At 41.1% G+C, this 20,556-nt stretch overlaps 1 protein-coding gene across 5 annotated transcripts in view; it reads right to left on the bottom strand.

Moving 5' to 3' along the window:
- Positions 1–20,556, bottom strand: part of GRHL2 (grainyhead like transcription factor 2) — a 158,240-nt gene that overhangs the window by 119,405 nt on the left and 18,279 nt on the right. Inside the window, exon 1 of one of the 5 annotated variants that reach the window (XM_077846814.1) lies at positions 13,789–13,891. The exons of the other annotated variants lie outside the window; for them this stretch is intronic. The gene's annotated coding sequence lies outside the window, so the exon portion shown is untranslated. Of the gene's footprint in view, positions 1–13,788; positions 13,892–20,556 lie in introns of those variants that run through there. 5 annotated transcript variants of the gene reach the window in all.

The raw sequence follows: 20,556 nt of genomic DNA, 5'->3' as shown, positions 1-20,556 counted from the left end.
TCTATATCATATTAAGCAACACAAATAAATTGGGGGGGTGGGTAGAGGAAGGGTAGTAACTCCTCCTTAATTCATCTTCAGCGTGACATAGATAGAGGCCATCTGTTTTTAAATATCCTGTGAAAAATGTCAAAAACCTGAGATAACAGAAATGTAAATAGTTAGAATATATTAGATATACTATATTTATATAGCAACCAAAACTACAATTTTTAAAGGAAAAAATCATTTTTAAATTAACTTCATTTTACAAATTAAAAAAAAAGAAATCAATTGTTTGGAGGAACTTACCATGCTCAAATCTCTAGCAGATAAAACAAAATACAAAAGCCTCTTTAAAGGCTGCAGGACAGACTTCTATCTCAAATCATTCCATGCATGTACTTCTATCTCAAAGATTTCCCTGAAGTGAGAGAAGTAACCATGTATATAACCAATGTCGAAATAGAAATTTTAGTGCAATTCCAAAAAATAGAAAGCAAAAGAGGTTGGAATGGAGGAGAAACCAAAATCAAGAAGACTGCACCCCAACTCTGGGGCAAGAGGGGTTGATGTGAAAGTGAGAACTGGTTTTCCCACTGAGCCCAGAAAACTGTAACACAGAGCCTTTGGCATCCATGACCAAGCCAGTTCCTACATGGTGTATCCAGAGGAACTAGATGCAGCATTCAACATTCGCTTTTTTTTTTTTTTTTTTTTTTTTTTTTTTAGAGCAAGCCAGGTAGTAGAAAGGGTGCAGAAGGAAAGGGAGAAAGAATCTTAAGCAGACTCTACATCTGGTGCAGAGCCTGACACAGGGCTCAATCTCACAACCCTGAGATCATGACCTGAGCCAAAATCAAGAGTTGGACACTTAGCTGACTGAGCTACTCAGGCACCCCATCGTCTACTTCTTAAATACAGAAGAAGTTTGCCTTTGGGGGGCCCTAGGACAAGAGAGAGAAATAATTCGATGAAATGCCTAGAGTAACTTCAAAGTACCAAATGGGAACAAAGAAAAAAAATTCAGCCTAAATCAGGAAAATCCTCTAATGTGTTCAATTCCCACTTTACCCCCTTGGACCTCACTTGTACACACACAGAGTACTCTTTCAGGTACCCTCAGCACCTGTGGGCCACTCCTTCCACTAAAGAGAACAGCCCACCCTGGGAAGAGTGAGCTCCACTCAGCTAACAAACACCGCCAGCTCTGAAAGGTAAGTAGTCACACTCTTCACCTTTAATAAGAGAACTAACAATCACCAGATATTTAAGGAAACCTAACATGAATGAAAGAGAACTCCAACAGCTTACTGATGAGGAAAATAATTAATGTTGGATATTAAAAAATAATGTTAAAAAAAGATAATGCATCTACAAAGTAAATGTAGGAGACTATGAAAAGGAAATACAAGATACAGAATTTCAGGAATCAAAAAAAAATTCTATGAGGGTTAGAGCAAAAAAATTAATAACCTGGGAGAACAAGGAAAGGAATTTTGCCAAATTTTTTTTTTAAAAGGGAACTATGAGATGTAGTTTAAAACCATAAAGAATAGATTTGGGGGCATAATGTTCAATTAACAAGAGTCACAGAAGAAAGCAATGACGATGATGGAAAGGAAAAATAAATAATCAGAAATAATAGAAGAAAATGTTCTCCAGCTTTAGAAAAACTTTAGCCTTGAGAATGAAAGGCTCCAGAGTACTGGAAAGGATAATAAAAATAAACACATCTGTCCATATCCTGCAAAACTTCTTTGTTAAAAATTAAATGGAAAATGCTACAAACGGAAAAAGAACTAAGTAACTTTCAAAAAAAAAAAAAAAACAAGAAACAGTCAACTAACTTTTCATCTATATCACTAAATTCTGCAAGAGAAGAGACAGGAATCTGAATGTGGAACTGTGAACACCGCAAAAAAAAAAAAGATCAATTCTGTGTGATGGCAAATTCTGTGTGATGGCAAAATAAAGACATGTTTGGTCATGAGAGGATTCAAAATCTATTCTACTCATACATCACTTTTTCAAGAATGATTCCTCATTTTCAGGTGAAAACAGTCATGGGTAGTGAAGAAAAGTGACACAGCAATCAGTATCAAGTTAGTAAAATGTTAAATTCATTTGTAAATAATTTCAGATCACAGAAATAAAGTTTATACCACTAAGAAAGGACTGTTAAGAATAATACCAAATGGGGTATCCCTGGGTGGCGCAGGGGTTTGGCGCCTGCCTTTGGCCCAGGGCGCGATCCTGGAGACCCCGGATCGAATCCCACATCGGGCTTCCAGTGCATGGAGCCTGCTTCTCCCTCTGCCTGTGTCTCTGCCTCTCTCTCTTTCTCTCTCTGTGACTATCATAAATAAATAAACATTAAAAAAAAAAAATACCAAATGGTGTATGGAAATGTTGAATCACTAACTTGTACCTGAAACTATTACACTGTAGGTTAATCAACTAGAATTTAAATAAAAATTTTAAAAAGAAATTTATCTGAGAAAACATCTTTGTGGTGAGAAAACTCTCATTTTAATCATTTCATCAGTTTGGATTATTAGAGGCTAATTTTTGCTAAGAGAAAAAGAATAATACCAAATTCAAAGGAAATATCCGAGAAATAATAGGAGAGTAACTATTTGAAAAGTATACTGAAAATCTTGCTTTGTATAGAGGACCAGTAATGGATAATGGTTCATTCTTGATACTGATAGAAACTATAACTTTAAATATGTTTATTAAAAACTCCATGATTACAATTACCAGGATAAAGATAAGATGTAGAAATTTTATAACAGCAATTCTCATAACATGGTCTGCAAACCCCTGGGGTCTCTTAGATATTTCAGGGATTCAAGAGGTCAAAATCATTTTGGTAATAATACTAAGACACTTTTCGTCTTATTCACTCTGTTGACATTGGCACTGATGGTACAAAGCTAATGGTGGGTAAAAGTTTTCACTCCTGACATGAATCAAGGCAGTGACATTGAGTCATAGTGTTCTTACTGACACATATTCACAATAAAGACAAACCAAGCAAACAAACAAGCAAAAGTACTACTTAGGAATGTCCTTGATGAAGCAGTATGAAATATTAATTTTATTAATTTCAAACTCTGGATACACATCTTTCTAATATTCGTTGTGGGAACATGGACAATACCTACAAAGCATTTCTGCCCACTGAGGAACAATGATTGCCTCAAGGAAAAGCATTTGCGCAATTGTTTGAGTGGAAGCTGAACTAGCTGCTTTTTTTTCACAACTGAACTTTAACATTAAAGACAGGGGGCATCTGGTGGCTCAGGGGTTGAACGTCTGCCTTCAGCTCAGGTTGTGATCCCAGGGTTCTGGGATAGAGTCCCGCATCGGGCTCCCCGTGAGCAGCCTGCTTCTCCCTCTGCGTGTGTCTCTGCCTCTCTCTCTGTGTCTCTCATGAGTAAATAAATAAAATATAAAAAAAAAAAAAAAAGACCAACGAACTATGCTTTCAGACTTGAGTGTTTGCCTGACATCTTCTCAAAACGAAACCAAGTGTGACTCTGTCACTTCAAGGAAAACAACTGGCAATATTTATCGCCAATGATAAAATTTGAGCTTTCAAACCAAAATTATAATTTTTAAAAATTTGCATCCACCATTACTGATAAGAGATAAGGATTTCCAAAGAGATCGATGGAGATATTAACAGATGTGATTTTTTATTAATGTATCATGAAACATGTTAACATTTGGAAGATCTGAATTAACTTAGTCAACCAATATTACCAAATACCAACACATGACATTATGAAATCACACACATGTAAAATATCCATTCAAAGTGCAAGACAAACCTAGGGACTGTAACGTCACAGAAAGTTCACTGCATGATTTTGGTTTCCACACTGCAACTAACCTTTAAAAAGAAATCACTTGTCAAATTTTGAGACCATATCAAAGAATATCTACATTGTCTGGAAAGGCTATAAAAAATGCTTTCTTTTTCTAACTATCAGTGTAAAGCTGGACTCTGTTCACACACTTCAAACAAAATAACATTTTGCAAAAAACTGAATGAAGCAGATGAGAACCCAGCCTTCATCTATTAAGCCAAGTATTAAAGAGAATTGCAAAACGTAAAACAATACCACTCTTCTCACTAAATTCTTTTTTCAGATTTAATTTTTCACTTTATGTTAATACGTATTAGGTATATAATTATTATTTTAATTAAGACGTAAATATATCTTTAAAAATTGCTCATCTTTAATTTCTAATATGGAAGGCTCAACATGTATCTATTTATAATCCACACAAACAGTCTTTTCAGGGACTTCAATAATTTAAGAGTGTAAAGGGATTCTGAGAACAAAACATTTGAGAACTGCTATTCTAGAGAATTGCTAAAGAAAAATAACAGTAAAAGAAATATCTTTCAATGAAAAAATAAGAATAAAAATGATGATATAGCACGGGGATAATAAGAACCTATATATCAGCAATCGCAATAGTGAAAATGATTTAACCTTGCCTTTAAAAGATAGATGCTTTCAAAATGAATTTTAAAAGAGAAAGCTCCCATGATACATAAGAAATTTTTAAGCTCCCATGATACATAAGAAAATTGACACTGTATTGGGCCATTAAACAAGAACGTCTATTTCAAAGAATTCTTATAATATCAACTTAATTCTCTGACCACACATAATTAAATTCTAAATCAACAAAAAAGATGGATTCTAAATGCTCTACAATTAAAAATTACAAAACACTCTTCCAAATATTCACAGGTTAAAAAATAGCTCTTAAGAGAAATTTTTAAAAATTAAAACTAAATGATAAAATACACCCTATACATAGTGAGATATACATAAATCGGCACCTAAAGGTAAAAACATTTTTTAGCTTTGAATGCTTTTATCAGAAATGAATAAAAGCTAAAAGTTAAAGAGCAAAGTATACACATTAGAAAAAAAAGAATTGAACTACTCCAAAGAAAGAAGAATCTACTAAAGATAAAACAAATTAAGACATAAAAAGGACAAATTAAATCAAAAGTCAGTTCTTTGAAACGACAAAGAAAACTAACAAACTGGCAAGACAGTCAAATTTTAGAGAAGAAAAGAAGACATCATTTCAGATGCAGTACAACTAAGAGTTTCTGAATTCCTTAATACTAATACATTTGAAAACTTAGACAAAATGGAAATACTTCTAGAAAAAATATAATCAAAACTGATTCAATTATTTGGAAAGAGAAAAAAGTTAACTTTACAGTAGAGAAACTTGTCAGCTGCTACTTAGCCAAGTCATGAAGGTTGACATCACTAATGATGTCATTCATTCACATGCTGACATGATGCGACAAGGACACTTCACCTCTGCGGTGTTCTTTTCTAAAAATCCGTAACTCCAGGCTAATTATGAAAAAAACCTCAGACACACCCAAATGGAGGGGCATTATTGATGATTATTGATGACTGATTATTGATGACTAACTGATTATTGATGACTGATTATTGATGACTATCCTATTACAGTGTTTAATCAAGTAAGTATGCGAGTCAATAAGTAAGGAAATAAGGTCATGAACTAGAAAAATAAAATTAAAACAATGAACATTTGCAGATGGAACTGTCAGTGATTTGTCTCTATTTAGATTTTATTTAATATTGCTTATGCAACTGAATATAAATGAAAGAAAAGACCATCCAAGCTGACAGACAAGTACTGGATTGAAGGAATTAGCTTAAAAGAACTAATAAGCTGGGCATATTCTTCTCTGTGGCATCCAGAATTCTTGATCTTCCTTTCTCTGCTTCACACATAAAGGCTGGTCACAGCAACCTTTATTTGACTCATCGCTCCAAAGTATGAGGCTTCTACTGTGCGCCTTTCCCTCTTCACCCCACTGGAAAAACTCCCTCTGATTCCTTTCAAGAATAGATTTCTATTCTGTGAACCCTCCCAATTTGTGACCAAAAGGTCTACTTAGAAGAGAGATGGAATTTTAAAAAGCATCTCCTATTTTGTGCAAAATATCAGCCAGCTCTTCCTTTCTTCCTTCCATCTTTCTTTCTTCCAGTAATCTTATCACCAGAGCTTCTACTAGAAACCAACAAAAATCTAATCCCAGTGCTCTCATTTGAGGACTTTTTTCCATAATAGGCTCCAATCCTTAGATACAGGAGAACAGGTCTAAAGATGTAACAGAAAACTGTATTGTGGAAGGCATGTATTTCATACACAGGGCACTTCTTTCATAAACCTCGAAATTAAGACATTGATTGACATTGACTGAATGCCAACTATGGGCTGGTATCGCTGTAACTACTGGAATACAGTGATAAAAAGGCACAGACTCAGTCTCTGCCTTGGTGAAGCTTTTGCAGATGAGTACACCACTGCAGATTTGACAAGTGCTAATGAAGAAAAAGCACAGGGCGCTATAAAAGAATTATGTGGATCCTGTGCTGGCCTCCAGTTCACCGTTCTCCATAATGATCAAGGGCCCATTGCCAGCTCTGAAATCTATCGTGATATCTGTGTGAAGGCCATGCTTCCTCATGGACTGCTGCTAGCCAATCATTACACGTGGCAGGACTACTAGGACAGGCCCAGTCCTGGAAGGCAGGGATCTCCTCTTATGGCTGACTTTGGCTTAAAGATTCCCCAGTGAGGGGATCCCTGGGTGGCTCAGCGGTTTAGCGCCGCCTTCAGCCCAGGGTGTGATCCTGGAGACCTGGGATCAAGTCCCATGTCAGGCTCCCTGCATGGGGCCTGCTTCTCCCTCTGCCTGTGTCCCTGCCTCTCTCTCTCTCTCTCTGTGTGTGTCTCTCATGAATAAATAAATAAAATCTTAAAAAAAAAAAAAAAAAAAAAAGACTCCCCAGTGGCCTTGCTGAACCTTCCTTAGAATACAGCAGAGTCGAGCAGCCCGGGTGGCTCAGTGGTTTAGCGCCGCCGGACGTGACCCTGGAGACCTGGGATCGAGTCCCACGTCGGGCTCCCTGCATGGAGCCTGCTTCTCCCTTTGCCTTGTGTCTCTGCCTCTCTCTCTCTCCTCTCTGTGTATTCTCATGAATAAATAAATAAAATCTTAAAAAAAAAAAAAGAAAAAAAAAGAATACAGGGGGTCTTGAGGGTTTCCACTCAACACACCTTGCTGCTCTCCTTCACTGGGGGGCCAGATGTCCTTGAGGGTCTGAGAGCCCTTCCCATCACTGCCAGCTTCCTCTCCATGTTTTCTCACAGGTGGTTGCCCTAATGAAATTCTTGCAGGCTTAATTCCATCTTTGAACCTTCATCTCAGAGAGTGCAAACAAACACAGGACCTAGTTTAGATTGAGATGAGCTGTTTAGGATTGGGTTACTGGGGAACTAAGACTCTGGGGTGTCTGGGTCAGTGTCCGACTCTTGATTTTGGCTCAGGTCATGATTTCAGTGTCAGGAGATGGACCCCCACATCAAGATTCTCTCTGTCCCAGGGTGCTTGAGTGGCTCAGTCATCAAGCATCTGCCTTCACCCTAGGTCATGATCTCGGTTTCCAGGGATAGAGCCATGTGTCATCAAGCTCCCTGCTCAGGGGGAGTCTGCTCCCTCTCTCTCTGTCCCTCGATCTCTCTCAAATAAATAAGTAAAATCTTAAAAAAAAAAAAAAAAAAGATTCTCTTTATCCTTCTGGTCCTCCCAACTCTGCACTTTCTCTCTTTTTAGGAAAAAAAAAAAAAAAGTGAGACTCGAAGGAAGAGAAATCAGTCAGATGGAAAAAAAAGGAAAAGGAAAAGTGAAGAGGGCATTGCAGGAATAGCATATGTAAGGTCCCTGAAGCAGGATGGACCTTCTCCCAGTCAAGGAACTAACTCAAGGGCAGTATAACTGGACCACAGCATTTCAACAAGGAAGAAAGCAGGCAAAGGCCAGATTATGCAGGGACTTATCATTTAATTCAAGAATTTTAAACTTTCTTCTAGGTGGATGGGGTAGGTAGACAGGGTCTTCAGCAACAGAACAACCTGATCAAATGTGTGTTTTGCAAAGATCACTGGAGCTGCAGTAAATGGATCAAAAAGAAAAGAGGGTGCTAGGAAATCAAGACCACTGAAATGGTCCAGCAAAGAGATAAAGGATTAATCTGAACCTAACAGGAAAAATCTGACATAACATGTGAATTAGTTCATATTCTTCAAAATTAACAGAAATACTCAATGGTAAAAACGTTAGACTACACCTCTATCCTTAATAGATAAGGAAATAGATTACAGACCCATAAATGTTACACACGGAAGTAATGTGAAAGCCCATACAAAGTCCACACTACACACACTGATAACACAAGATGTTCCTCCTCTAAAACAAAATAGAGAAAATACGTAGGCTTTACTCTATAATAAACTTCACCTAAAATAAAAATGCTGGAAATAAGAAAAACCATGAAACTTTGGTTTGCCTCATTAGAATTTTTTAAGATTTTATTTATTTATTCATGAAAGACACAGAGGGAGAGAGAGGCAGAGACACAGGCAGAGGGAGAAGCAGGCTCCATGCAGGGAGCCTGACATGGTACTTGATCCCAGGTCTTCAGGATCAGGCCCTGGGCTGAAGGCTGCACTAAACCGCTGAGCCACCCAGGCTGCCCACCTCATTAGAATTTAGATGGGCTTCTGAGAACACTATGAGAAAAATAAGAACCAATTACTTGTTTATCTTCTTCTGGAAAAACATCAGAAACACTCAGTTATTCCTCTGTGCTTGAAGTTTTAAAAGATTCTCTAATTTTACATTTGTACATGTTATGTGAATGAATAGGAATGTGCACATATATATATATACACACTTGTATCTTTACATACACACACTTCGGGGTGTGGTGTGTGTGATGTAGGTAAAGGGGAGGAGTGCAGAAAGCAGTAGCAGGAAAAACAACTCAAGCAAGGCACAAAAAAACACTGTGTATAATACAACTACACTGTGCATTTATGTAAATTATGTGTGTGTATAAAATTATATACATTTAAAGAAATTTTAAAATAATGAAGGAAGGAAAAAGAAGAGTAAGGAAAAGGAAAGAAAAGAAGAGTGGGAAAGAAGGATGGAGAGAAGTAGGAAGGAAAGGGACTAAAGGAATTTCTCTTGGAATAAACAATGTTGGGGCAAGCAGATGAGGGTTTTTATTTCATCTGTGTGTCTGTGTAGTTAGATCCTTACTTGAGACCATTACTATAAACTCCAGACAATTTTTAAATGCAGTTTAGTATTCAATCACACATATTAAAATATAGAAGAATATGTAAATAAATATTTAATTTGTTCTTGGATTTGGGAAGAATTTGTTGAACAAAGAAACAATGGAAGAATCCATGAAGAAAAAAACAGATAACTCTGACCACTTAAACACTAAAAGTGTGTAAGAATGTCAAGTTAAACACATAAAAGTGAGGCTGTAATACAAATTCCCTCTCATAAGACCTAACAAAAATGAGGAAAAAATAGCATATCTGTGTGTGTACCTCAAAATTTCATCAGTGAAGGAGCATGATGCCATGTCACAAAGTCCAACAGATGGTGCTTAAAGCGAAGAAACAGAAGGTTTTGGTACCAATGTGCCTCACACAGAGCAATACAGGAGACAGAAATTAAAGCACCAAATTATGGAACATTCTCACTAATATTTCCTCGGTAAGCCCAAGGACAGATGAATAACAGCTTGGGAAAATCTTTTGAGATAAATCATTACTTCCACCATCAGACTTTACCAGAAATGAAAAGGACTTGGGGTCTTTCTCATCTAGGAGAAAAGAGGAAAAGAATGAGCTCAACCATGATACGTAATGTGGTTGGTTAAGAGTGAATCATTCAGTACTGAAGGGCCATTGATGGAAAGATAGTAAGTTGTTTCAGTGACTTACATGGAGGTACTAGCAGAAATACCTAAGATGAAGATCAGCAGCATGCCAAATGGTTATGTTCTTATGACCAAACACATGAGGAGAGACTGGAACTCAGGTGGAGCTCCACTAAGGGAAGAGGAGACTGTGTGGGCACTACTGCTGGGTGCCCTAGCAAGTTTACTTTTATAATGGGAAAAGCCAATGGAAGTTTAATAAGTGATAATTAGGAGGGAAGAGATACTAGAGAGTTCAAAGAGGGCATGCTATATTACAGACAAAGCACAAAATCACAGTGGCTAAACCCACATTATGAATAAAGAGGATCATTTTGAGCCTGGAAGCTCTAGAACATCTAGGACTCTGCGGACACTCCAACTCTCCTGCTAACCACGTGACAAGATCAGTGTGAATAAGCATGGTGTTGGTAAATCCAAGGTTAGCCTTACCTCCCCTGCCTAGAGTCACTGCTGCAGGAAAATGTGCGGTTCTGTTCCCTGACGTCAACCATGTTATGCAGATGCTATAGCCAAATCTGTGCTAAGCCAATTAGAAATAGAGGTGGGGTTGTAGGAGACATAAAGCTTTCTAGGAATTGTAGCTGCTTAATTACAATGCTTGTGAAGCTTGTAACGAACTACTTCAAACATACCTGAAAGTCTGAAGAAAAGACAAATGTCAGTGTGGTAATTTTCATATTAGCCAACCCTCTATGAAAACCTCATCTTGTCTGTCTTGTTGCTAAGGAAAGTGGGCATTTTAAAAAATTACACAGATTCCTCAACAAATGTTAGAATTCTGCCCAATAAAAAAAGTCCTACAGAGCTCAATCAAATACAGTGCACACTCTGATTTCTTTGACAGGAAGAAGTCACTGGACTGCTAGTCAGCACAGTCTTTTGTCCCAGTGGCTTTTGTGACTTGCTGACATTATCGTGGCAGCTGTCTGGACCCTCTCTCTGCCAACTTTGTTGTCCTGGGGGCTCTGGTCTAGCCAGAGGGGTTAGGTTGAATGGAAGAAGAAATCGCTGATAAATATTCCCAGAAGTGAAGAGGAACTTAGCAGAAATGGAAACAAAATGGTAGATAAATTCAGCAAGATTCTTTGAAGGAGGGAAAACTGGAGAAGAGGCAGAGAGACTATTAAAAGCTCTAGCTGAAGTTTCTGACAATTTTCCACTACGAATTACTAACAATGGTGCCAACATTTTCAGGTACCCTTTCCTTTTAACCCAAGTGGCTATCGGGAGTGAGAATGGAACCAGAAAAGGATGCCTTCCTGCAGATGTAGAGTCAATGCCACACAGAGCATTTCACCAAGTCACTCATAGGCTACACAAGGCCAAGCTGAACTTTTTCCACACTGCCACATCTTCAAGTGCCTAGGCTTCAAGCTGGGTTTAAAAAGCCATGCAAACAGGTCTCAGATGGGGGGAAGACACTAAAGAAATCATTCATTTTGACTATAACAAAACAAGGTCTGAATAGAACAAATCAAGCATGAACAAGTCAAAAAGAAGGGGTATAGAAATAGGGCAAAAAAAAAAAAAGGGCAAAAAATGCTACAGGATATCAAATAACGAAAGAACATAGCATGCATAAGAAAACTGAACTAATCTCTCCCTTCCAAAAAGAATAAAATTCCCAGAAGTTGCTTTCTACTATAAAATATAATAAGAACATGAATTCCATAAAACGAAAGTACAAAGGGGATGGCACAACAGAATTAGGTAGAAAAGATAACTGCAGAGCTAAGAAAAGAGAGGACCAGAACAACAGTATTAGTAGAACAAAAAGGGAACTGAAAATGGAATCAATGACAGGAGAAAGGCCTGAGATAATCCCAGTGAATGTAGAAGGGAAACAGAAATTAAGAGTCACTAGATTCTAGACAATCAGGGACAAAGAGGAACAAATGTGGAGATAATAAATATCCCAGAAGCAGAATGCCAAACGAAGTAAAGGGAAATGGTATAAAGAGTCCTGAGAGACTTTTGGTTAAATATAGCAGGTTGAACATATTATCAGAAACCCCACTAAAATGGTAAACAGGTCAAAAGATTGGGAGAGGAGGCAAAAGCCCATCAGAAAAATCAATTTAGAGAGAGACGTAAATTAGAAAAGTGGCAACTGCCCCAGCACGGTGGAGTAAATGAAGTTTAAATGCATATAGAGGAATATACAAAGAGCGCATCATGTAGTACTAAAGAACACGAAAGCTGGAGGAATTAGAAGCAAACTGGATCTTGGAATGTAGGAGTGTGGGGAGTGGCTGAAAACAGGAAGCTGGTTAAAAGTAATTGGAAGAGGGGTACCTGAGTGGTTCAGTGGTTGTACGTCTGCCTTTGGCTCAGGTTGTGATCCTGGGGTCGTGGGATCAAGTTCCCCATCAGGCTCCCGCAGCGAGCCTGCTTCTTCCTCCTTCTATCTATGTCTCTACCTCTCTCTGTCTCTCATGAATAAATAAATACAATTTTTAAAAATAATAATAATAATTGAAACAGTGAGCCTCTCCCTCCCTAAATCTCTTTTCCCACCCCCAGTAGTCAGGCATCTACCATCTACCTCTCCCACATCCTAGCGTAGATGGACAGTGAATTCTCAGGTAATACTGCACACAAAAGGCCCTGGGTTTGGGGGCACCAAGCACTGGAGAGAGATAAGGCCCTTGAATAAAAATAGAGGGACTGTGTGACAAGACAACATAATAAACCATGAGACTCTCCTCACTCTACCAGTTTCCAAAATCCCATTTCCTCACTTATAAGCACAGAGTCCTCTGGAGACAGTCACTGGCTTCTGGAGTCACTAGAGAAAAGACCTAGAGATACTGACTTTGGGGGGTAACCCAAAGAAAACGCACTGCCTGTCACCCTTCAGAGAAATGAGCCAGTCAAGGAGCCAGCCCAATGCTGCCCCGGCTGCCACTCTAGACACACGGCTTCCAACCAGCTACTGAGTAGCTGTTGCACTCAGCCATCAAATACCGAGCCACTAACAGCTCAAGAGAGAGGCAAGATCATGATGGTCAACACAAAAGCAGGCTGCAACAAAAACACAAGAGGTTTCAGGTAATAGAGATTCTGCAAAAACCAGAGGAAAATAAATGTAATATCCTCAGAGTGATAAAAGAGCTCACTGCACCTATACTGTAAAAAGAGGAGGCTGTTTAAAAAGAAAGAAAAAACTCTTGTAAACTTAAAAAAAAAAAAAAGGTATGACTAAAATGTCAAAAATCCTATGGAAAGTTCATATGATGAAGCAACTCCAGAAAGCAGAGTAAAAGACAAAGAGACAACAGGAGGGAAAACGTGAGCCAAGTGGAAAAGCAGTCCAAGTGGCCCAGCGTGAGAAAAGTAGGAGTTCCATAATGAGAAAAGAGAACTTTTTTTTTTTTTTTGAAAGATTTCATTTATTTACTCACGGGAGATACAGAGAGAGAGAGAGGCAGAGACACAGGCAGAGGGAGACGCAGGCTCCGTGCAGGGAGCCCGAGGCGGGACTCGATCCCGGGACCCCGGGATCACGCCCTGAGCCAAAGGCGGATGCTCAACCGCTGAGCCACTGGGCCTCGGAGAAAAGAGAACTTAATGTTAAGTGGTTATCACAGAAGTAACATTAGGAAATTCTCCAGAACAGAAGCACCTGAAGGTCCAGATCAGAAAGTCCATGGAATACCCAGTACAAAAGCCGGGGCGGGGGGCAACCAAGGTATTTATCATGAAATTTCGGAAAACCAAGGATACGAAGCGGATTTTAAAAGCTTCCAAAGAGAAAAAAAAGTCCCACGCAAAGGGTCAGCGTCTTCGGAATCTCGCCACTGAGGCAGCGCCTCCGAAACTCTGAGGAAAAAGAATTCCGTATCTAACCAAACTATCAGTCCAGCACGATGGCAGATAAAGTACGAGTAAGACAGGCAGGGACTCGCGAACGTACCTCCGCTCCTGCACCCCGTCTCCGGCACGGCGGGAGGCCGCGTGGGGCCCGGCCGCCGAGGGGTCCGCCGCGGGAGCAGCGCCCCGAGCACCAGCCCCGAGCACCGAGCACCAGCACCGAGCGCCGCCGCCGCCGCCGCCGCGCCGCGCCGCGCACGCGGGGTCACGGGGTCACGGGCCTGCCGGGCGCCTGAGCGCGGGCCTGCGGGCGCCCCCGCCTCCCAAGCGCTGCTCCGCGCCCGACGGCGGCCGCCGCTGGCCTCTGCCTCTGGCGTCTGGCGTCTGCCTGCCTGGACAGGCCTGGAGGGCCGTGAGCGGCCGCGGCGGCGAGGGCGAGGGCGAGGGCGAGGACTGTGCTGGAGGCGGCCCGCCTGAGCGGCCGTGGAGAGCCGCGGAGAGCCGCGCCGCTGCCCTGCGCCGCCGCCACCCTCGTGCCCGGCACGGCCCCCTGCGTCCCCGGCCCCACTGACGGATGCCGGCCTTCCGGGCCCCCGGCCCTGCGTCCTCGGTCCTGAGGGTCCGACGGCTGTGGAGCCTTGGGGGTCAGAGGGACGGGAGAACCTGAGGGGGGCCAGCCTGCGGGAGCCCCAAGGGAGCCACCGCCGTCGTGGGCGCCCTACGCCTCAGCCCAGGCATCCGCGTCGGGGCCTCACCTCCCGGAGCAGCCCCGGGCAGCCCCCGCTCAGCCCAGCGCTCCCGAGCCAGGCCTGACCCTGCCGAGGAGCACAAGGCCAGCTGCCAAGCCTCCGCCGGAGCATCACCTCGTGTGCCACCGCAGGACTCTGTAACCCTGGCCTCTGGCTTTCTCGAATGCACCAGGAAACTCAGTGGCTTTGGCTTCCGCACGGACCTTCGACTTCTGGCTATAGCCAGGGCAGCAGAACTGAATGGTCCTGACTCTTCTCTCTCATTCCTAGTCCGGAGCTTGGGTTCCCCAAACTGAAGCAGGCAGCCTCCCAGTGGGGCCTGAGGAGCCAAACCATGGGCTGGTGCCCCTTGGGGCCCCCGCGCGGCCTGCTCCGCCCTTCCAGGGCAGCCCCTTGACTCGGACCTGAGGCTGAAATGTCCTTCTCTTTCCATCTCTCTTCCTCCCTCCCTCCCTCCCTCCCTTCCTCTCTTTCCTTTTGCCTCAGAGACATCAGAATTAATAACACTATTTTTGATTTGGGTTGGCAAAAAAACCTCTCCACGGTTGGACGTCAATAGATAATACCTAAAATGAACGGATGAAGTATTTGTTACTGAGACATACGGAGGCGAGTACGAAGGGAAAGCTCAGTATGGCTGCCTCTGGAGACCAGAATCCAGGGAGCAGATGGGTCTTAGGAAACTGTTGTTTTTCACAAGCCTTTTTAGTATTGTTCAATACTTTAAACGAAGTAATTTTTTTGATAAAAATTAAAGATACATGTTACAAAAACACTATATGAACCATATGAAGCATGTCTGCAGCCCAGAAGCAGCTCATGATGGCCAGTTTTCACCCACCAAACTACCAACTTTCTGGTGAAATAAAGTAGGTGAGTGGGCACAGGACTCTCCTGAGAAGGGGATCATGACCCCTACCTAGCCTGTTCTCTTTCAAAGGCAAGGAAGCATGATGACTAAATTCAGAAGTGGAGACAGACCTCAGGGCTTCTAATCCCAGCTCTGCTGCCAATTAGCTCAGGCACCCTGGGCATAGTTACTTAACCTTTCTGTGCCCCATTTTCTCATCAAGTTTCAGAGGTCTGATGGGAGAAATAATTGAGTTAATACATGTAATGCACTTAGACTCCTACCTGTGGCACAGTAAGACTATACATTAGCTATTAACATTGACATTTGAAAGTTTGAAATTATTAAGCCATCCCTGGTAGATGGAAGTGACTGCAATGCCAGTCAGCTGCCAAAAGATACCAGAAGTTTCTTTTTTTTTTTTTTTTTTTTTTGGAAGCTTTCTTTTTAAAAGATTTAAAGATTTTATTTTCTTTAAATAATCTCTGTACCCAACATAGGGTTTGAACTTACAACCCCAAGATCAAGAGTCACATGCTCTACTGACTGAGCCAACCAGGTGCCCCACCAGGAGTTTCTACTGGGAACCTCACCAGAAGGAGAGGGGCCCATCAGGCTGATGCCTTGGGTGTGATCTGCAGGTCTTCGTGGGCATCCTACCTGCTTGATGTAGGCAGTCTCTCCTGCCCCAGCCTCCAGCACTATAGGTGTGCCTCAGGGGGGACAAAGCACCCTTAAACTGCCTCTCATCAAAACCTGAAAATTTAGTGACCCACAAACAACACACCTTGGTTTCCAACAGTGACTCCAAAGGACAGCAGAAGCAGAAAGGGCAGAAGGAATGGAGGCTCCCTGGCCCCATGTCACAGTATTATTTTCCTGACTGCTGTGAACCAGGACTGAAATGTTGACCCAAGGAACCTGCAAGATTCATGAGCTTAATGAAGAGACAGGACCCTGGGTGGTGGGAGTCGATGGAGGGAGGCAGCCTGAGCGGAGGGGGAAGGGATGGAGGTGCTGAAGTGTTTCATTTCAATATTAAAAGAAACTTTTTATTTGTAAACAAAGCCTAAGAAATAGGAAGAGTGATTATACACACCCCAACCGTGTGCCTGTGACTGTGCACACATGCGTGTGGGGGGGGGGGAGGGTATGCAGAGAGAGACAGGGACAGAAAAAGAGACAAAGAGAAGAGAGAGGAAAGGAGGAGAATGAGAAGGATGCAGGGTGGGAAGAGCAGGAAGTAGAGGAAGGGGAGAACAGAAGAGAGAAAAGGAAGGGTTGGGAGTGTGGGAACAGAAGGACAGAGACTCTCTCTCAAAAGTAAGCACACCCTACACCTGTGCACAACATCCTTCTGCTTAAACATCTCCAGTAAGAAGTCTCTACCTTACAAAATGATTCATTGCCCTGCTAGAAAGCTTTCATTGTTAGGAAGCTTTTACTCTGTGATGGACATCCACGTGCACCCTGTAGACCTCCAGCAGCCTAGAGGGAACAGACAACGGCCCAGCTGCCACTGAAGCCAGCCCTCCCACAGACGGCCCCCACCAGTGACTAAACTCAGCCTGAGTGCTAACACAGGTGCAGAACCGCTCTGATGGCACAAACTTGGGACTCCGAAGGCTTTGAGGACACTTCCATAGACTGCTGGGCAGGCAAGAGGCTTCCACCCAATTCCCCCCTCTCTCCCACATTCAGGGTCAGATTTGCCTCTGGGCCTGAGGCTTTCCCTGCCTTACCCAGGGCCCTCCCAACACTCCCTTAGAGGACTCTGGGATAAGGCTTTTCCTTCATAAAGTCCTTATTTATTTATTTAAGATTTTATTTATTTATTCATGAGAGATACACACAGAGAGAGAGAGAGAGAGAGAGAGAGAGGCAGAGACTCAGGCAGAGGGAGAAGCAGGCTCCCTGAAAATAGCCTGATGTGGAACTGGATCCCAGGACCTCGGGATTATGACCTGAGCCAAAGGCAGACGCTCAACCACTGAGCCACCCCGGCGTCCCAAGTCCTTACTTATTTAATCTCATCTTAATGATGGCTTCTTGGAGGATCTGAATTAACTTATACATAAATTGAGCCAAAATCTTATGTATATTTTAACTGAAATGAGACAAAATCTCATTTTCAAGTGTTGGTCCCAGTTCTATCTACATGAATCACTGCCTAAGTCTTTTCTCCTGTGGCCCCATTTTTTCTAGTCAGTTATCCATAAAGGTGATAATGAGCTGTCTTCTGTGTATGTCTGTGTATGTGTGTGAATGTGTGTGTATGTGTATATAAGGGTGGGGCTGGGGTGAAGGTAATAGTAGAAGAGGAAATTCAATTAACAAAAAAAGAGTGACAAATTAGAAGACATACCACTGATAAAGAAAAGATCAGAGACTGATGATTTCCTGGAAAATATAAATGCTGAAAGTTGGCCTCGAGTAGACAGCCTGAATAGACAAAGGAAGCATACAAGAAACTAAAAGGTTAGTCAAGGACCTTCATCAGGCACAGGCAACCTTCAAGGAATAGATCATTCCAACATTGTGTGAATTGTTGCAGAGCATAGTAAGACATGGAAAGAGTCCCAACTCATTCTAATCAGCAAAATAGCATAACGTGGATATTAAAACGCAAAAGATTGCATGCACCTACACACACACACACACACACACACACACACAGGAAGCAAGAGAACAGGATCAGTAACAATGACAATGAAAAGGAAGTTCACTGAGTGTTTCCTATGTACCGTGGACCTATATACCTCACCCCAATGCTGGGAGGCAAGATCTCTTACTCTTATTCCTGTTTTATGGAGAAGAAACTGGGGCATAGAGAGACTAAAGGGCCTTACCCAAAGTCACAAAGATCCTAATTCCAGTATGTAGTGGGACTGGGGTGAATATAGCCATTAAAATCCTCAAAATAATATTGATGAACTGAATTTATCAATATGTTTTTATATCATGACCACACAAGGCTTATCCCAAGAATACAAGACAGCTCCAAAAACACTTAGGAAATTTATTAATGGATATCATTACAGTAAGAGAATAATATAATATGAAAATCATTCTTGAGAGTCAAGAAACCTATAGTACTGCCACATGTAAAAGTGAGACATAACAACCACTTCCTTTACAGAATGGCCTCTGTTACCTATTTCTCAATGTTGTACTTGACATCCTGAGCAATGTAATAAGAGAGAAAGATTTAAGCAATCTGAAATACTGGGATGCCTGGGTGGCTCAGCGGTTGAGCGTCTGCCTTTGGCTCAGGACGTGATCCCGGGTCTGGGGATAGAGTCCCGCATCAGGCTTCCTTGCATGGAGCCTGCTTTTCCCTCTGCCTATGTCTCTGCCTCTCTCTCTCTTTCTCTGTGTCTCTCATGAATAAATAAGTAAAATCTTAAAAAAAAAAAAAAGAGGAAGAAGAAGAAGAAGAAGAAGAAGAAGAAGAAGAAGAAGAAGAAGAAGAAGAAGAAGAAGAAGGAGAAGAAGAAAGAAATCTGAAATACTGAAAGGAGAGGAAAAAGATCATCATTATTTTGTAGACAACATAATTACTTAATGGACAATTTGAGACTCAGAGAGAGGAAAGGGGGAGATAAATGGATAGAAAGATATTAGAATAGAGGAGTTCATACGGGTAGTCAGGTACAAGATCACATAAAACCAGGAGCTTTCCAAAGACTAGATCATATTTAATGCTGAAACCCTGAGGACATTAGACAAGGATGTCCACTCTCACACCTATTACTATTAACTAACATTGCTCTATAGTGACAAATTGATACACTTAGAAATGAGAATGAAGTAAAAGGTTTAAAAATTGGGAGAGATGAATAAACATTATTTACACACACTATGACCTCATGACTGATACCCAAGAGAATTGAGGGAACAATTATTACAAGCAAAAATCAATAAAATAAGGTGGCTTGTTACAAAATAACATTCAAGAATCAGTATCTGGATGGGGTAACTGGGTGACAGGCAATGAGAAGGGCACTTGATGGGATGAGCACTGGGTGTTAATACTGTATGTTGCAAATTGAATTTAAATTTTTAAAATGTGAAAAAAAAAAATCAATCTTTCCTATATAAAACCAGCTAAGACATGTAAAGAAAGAAAGACTCCACTTAAAATAATACCAGGGCAGCCTGAGTGGCTCAGCAGTTTAGCGCCTCCTTCAGCCCAGGGCGTGATCCTGGAGACCCGGGATCAAGTCCCACGTCAGGCTCTCTGCATGGAGCCTGCTTCTCCCTCTGCCTGTGTCTCTGCCTCTCTGTCTCTCTCTCTCTGTGTCTCTCATGAATGAATAAATAAAATCTTTTAAAAAAAAGTATAAAAAATAATACCCAAAAAAACACACTTTTAAGAAAAGTTTTTAAAATAAACTTAACAATAAATGCACAAGAGCTATTATCTCTGATGAGAAACATCAAAGATTAAAATACACGAAGCAAGACATACTCTGCTCTTAAATAGATATAGTATTAGCAATATTAATAAAATTAATAAAGGATACAAAAAATTTTTTTTAAGATTTTATTTATTTATTTGACAGAAAGAGAGAGAAGAGAGAACATGCAGAGGGAGCAGAGAGGGAGAGGGAAAAGCAGGCTCCCTGACCAGGGAGCCCGATGCAGGGCTCGATCTCAGGACTCTGGGATCATAAACTGAGCCCAAGGCCAACGCTTAACCAGCTGAACCACTCAGGCACCAAAGGATACAAAATTAATAAAAGATAATTTATAAAACTAATAAAATATCAACTCTATACCAAAGTTATCCATAAAATTTAATGTAGTCACTTCCTTCTTCCCCACTTCCAAATTAGGATTTCTTGAGAACCCAGAAGCTGATTCTAAACTTTATAATGAAAATGAAAAGAAAAAAAAGGGAAAAACAACCAGGAAGATACTTTAAAAGATGAGTAATGAGATGGAACGGCACTTTCAGATATGAAAACATTATATAGAGATAAATGAATAAATAGGTACGTGGTCGCTTCTGAAGCATAAATGGTTAGGTCAGTGGAACAGATAAAAGAGCTGAAAACAGTCCCAAGACACATAGATATTTAATATGTGATAAAAGCTGGATTTTAAATAAGAAAGGGAAGTTTGTGTTATTCGATAAGTGGTACTGACACAATAGGGTGGCCATCTAGAAAAGCAATCAAGTAAAAAATTCTACTTCACTTCTTCATCAAGTAAATTCCAGATGGATCAAAGCTTTCAATGGAAATGTGAAATCCTAAATCAGAGAATG

This window comes from Canis aureus, chromosome 14 (genome assembly GCF_053574225.1).
Source record: "Canis aureus isolate CA01 chromosome 14, VMU_Caureus_v.1.0, whole genome shotgun sequence".
NCBI lineage: Eukaryota > Metazoa > Chordata > Mammalia > Carnivora > Canidae > Canis > Canis aureus.
This window is presented reverse-complemented; position numbering and strand designations above follow the sequence as displayed.